The sequence below is a fragment of the Poecilia reticulata genome, linkage group LG12 (genome assembly GCF_000633615.1).
Source record: "Poecilia reticulata strain Guanapo linkage group LG12, Guppy_female_1.0+MT, whole genome shotgun sequence".
Lineage (NCBI taxonomy): Eukaryota > Metazoa > Chordata > Actinopteri > Cyprinodontiformes > Poeciliidae > Poecilia > Poecilia reticulata.
The window spans coordinates 6584885-6587977 of record NC_024342.1 but is presented as its reverse complement, the minus strand read 5'-3'; the positions used below and the strand labels follow the sequence as shown (position 1 = coordinate 6587977).

The 3093-nt window shown below is 37.8% G+C and overlaps 1 long non-coding RNA gene across 1 annotated transcript in view; it reads right to left on the bottom strand.

The window, feature by feature from the left end:
* The window catches only part of LOC103473370 (uncharacterized), a 7310-nt gene extending 4654 nt beyond the window's left edge, over positions 1-2656 (bottom strand). The window contains exons 1-2 of the long non-coding RNA XR_535013.1: positions 2569-2656; positions 461-766 (exon numbers count right to left, since the gene is read on the bottom strand). This is a non-coding gene — a long non-coding RNA (uncharacterized LOC103473370). The remainder of the gene's footprint in view (positions 1-460; positions 767-2568) is intronic.
* Positions 2657-3093: the final 437 nt, after the last annotated feature.

Genomic DNA, 3093 nt, shown 5'->3' with positions numbered 1-3093 from the left:
TCAGCGCATCTGAGCTCCATCAAGGAGCGCAGTTCTTTGAGTGTGCAGCCAAATCCCCCATCATGGTTATCGTACGATTAATTGATTTATCGTTTATCGTGACAGGCCTATTCTTGAGCTTGCTAATGTTTATCTTCTGTATATCACAACTAATTTATTGCATTTTACTATACAAATTTTCAACGCATAAATTAATTGTAAAGCAGTCTTGATTCTAGTCTTTGTAGTCAAACAATTTTGTTAATTACTATAAGATGGAACATACAAAAAATTGCTTTGGAACATAAAAATCATAGCTGTAAACAGGACCAACATACTTCAAAATAAATACCGTAAGTCAACCACTATTTTTATGAAATACAGGTATAAATATTTAGTTAAAAATCAAATGCTACATAAACAAAGTCTAATGCCAACGACAGTGGAAGACACTGGATTCATGAGTGTGTGCTCTCATTACCTCTAGTCGCTGTGAACATAAAACAAAACAGTTATGTTTATGTTCTGCAAAAAAAGGTTAATCCAACTCTTAGGTTCAGTTACCAAGAGCTTGAAATGCTCTGACCAGTTCTTGTGCTTCGCAAAGGTTCTTGGTGCACCAGGTTTGATGAGAAGATCAATCGCGTTAAAACTTCAAAAGGCTCCATAGATTCCCAGTCATACAGTTTATTAAGGGACTTGAGCCATCTTGGTGGAATTCAAAGCAGCTTCTTTACCTTTGTCTGCGTCGTGAGTCAACCTCGTTTAGGGTTTGAGCCCAGAAAATCTATAAACAAAAAGAATGGATACTCAAGTTTAACACAGAAACACTTCATGTTATAAACATACTTTTTACAAAGCGCTTCTAAATTACATTACAGCGACACATCACCTTGCTCATCAGCGTCTCACCAATTGCTAATAGCTCTTTCACAAACAACAACATTGAATAATTTTGATGAATTCTGACAGATTAAAAAAAACTACACTAGGAGTGTGTCAATTGCAGATTTCTGGCCAATCTTTAAAAATCTGACTTGTCAATTGTGATTTTGGCCGATACTGATCGTCTTGTCTGAATATTGCTAAATGCAGAAAACGTCAGTGGGTTAGCAACAGTGGGGTGACTATTGATGACTGCAAACATGGAGACATGACCTGGTGGGTCGGTCTATCAGTCAAACATCTCTAACAGGAAAGGAAAGCGGTTGATTTTTAGATCTTTGCTGAGGTAGATAAGATCAGTGGATGAAATCACTTTCACATGTATTGGCGGATTACCAATCTTCAAAATTAAGGATTTGGGGAAGATTTATTGAAATATTTTCTTGAGAAAATAAAAACATACACTGATTTTTGCATATTTGTTAAAATAAAGTCACTATGTCATGATTTTATGTTATGAGAATATAATTTGTGAAAATAACAAACTCCTCCACTCCCCCTGAGCTACTATTTCCATCTGAAGAAATCCATCACTCCAAACCAAAACCAACCAATCAGAGACAGGAGGATAGTCTTAGCGCTGTCAATCAACCTCTTCATGCTGTCAATCAAACGGAAAACCGTTTATCCACTGTCATTGGTGTCCATGCTAACTAGCCTTAACATTCATCCTTAACATTCATGACAGGTTCCGTTAGCTGCATTTTTACAATAAAATGAAATCATTTGTTCTGACAACAAATTTAGAACAGCAATAACAGATAATGAGTTTGCAAGCAGGTATTTCAGTAAAAACTCCCAATTGGAAGAATTTTTTTTTGGCAAACGTCACTTTTATTTTTGTTCCTATTTCAGAAATAGGAAAATTAACTATCTGTATGTACAATCCACTGACGTACAATTTATATGAGGCAAGAAGCTTCTGACCCATTGTAATAGTTTATCAACTTAACCTAATCTCAACATGCAACAAATTTATTAACGTTGACTGTAACACGAGCCGTCCCCACCCAGTCTTACCGTCGTCCCCTGGTCTAACGGTTTCCCTCCGCCCCCACATTACGTTCGTTCGTCTCTCCCCTGGTCTAACGGCTGCTCGCGCTCCCCCCAAGTTTACCGTTCGTTCGTCGTTCGACCTCAACATACTTCTCACCACCACCTCTAACTACCCCCCACTCCAGGCGACATTTCCCATATTCTAAAACTCCAAACTTGACATGGAAAGTATATTTACCGAAGTTAAATGGCCACCTGCTTTTATGTTAACAACCGGGACATCAAATCATGTTTAGCAAATAAGACAACTACAACTTGATATTTTTAAAAAAGCAGGATTGAGACATAAGTAGCATGACGCTATGAAGGGTTAGCTTTCACGAGCCCAGTTCAGTTTGACTTTAAAAAATGGCCGGTACTTTGAGTTTGGTAAAATACATGAATAGAAATACAGCAATCACCGCGTTTTACTTTTATAATACACAAGCAAGCACAGCATTGTAAAAATAATATATACCTTTTTGGTAAAAAAAAAAAAAAAAAAGACTGAAAATAGTTTGCAATTATAGACTGTGCCAGGAGTCTCACGAAGTCAACTACAAATATTTCAAAACATTATTCACAGAAAACAATGTGTTCTTATTTTACCAGGGAGGTGGCAGAAAGGTAACTCCATCTCTTAATCCAACCGAAGTCCAAAAAATATATGTTCCAGAGTCCGGTTAGCGTGCTTAAAATGCCGTCTGACCATTTTTCGCACTTCGCGAAGGTTCTTGTTCCTATGATGCAATGCGTAAAATAGAAAATACAGTACAAATACATGTAAAACTAAAAACGGAAAAATTCCTTCAAATTTCTACTGTACATTTACCCGTTTTTTTAGTTTTTTTTTTTTTTTTTTTACAGTGTAGGGACAGCATGTCCAGGTGATTTTCCCCAAATCCAATCATCCTCCATGATTTACACTCGGAGGATGTGGGAGCTCCGTGTTGCCCGTTGCCAACGGTGACCATGACGAGCAGCTCCACATAATGAGAGCAGCCCTCTCCAAATCCAAATCCTTTCAACAAACCAGGGTTTCCCCTCCGCTGCCCCCACATTCATTAAGTTTCCATTGAAGCGAGAAGCTCATCAGATTCGGAGGAAGCACGGTGGCTTGTGTTTTTTGGTGAA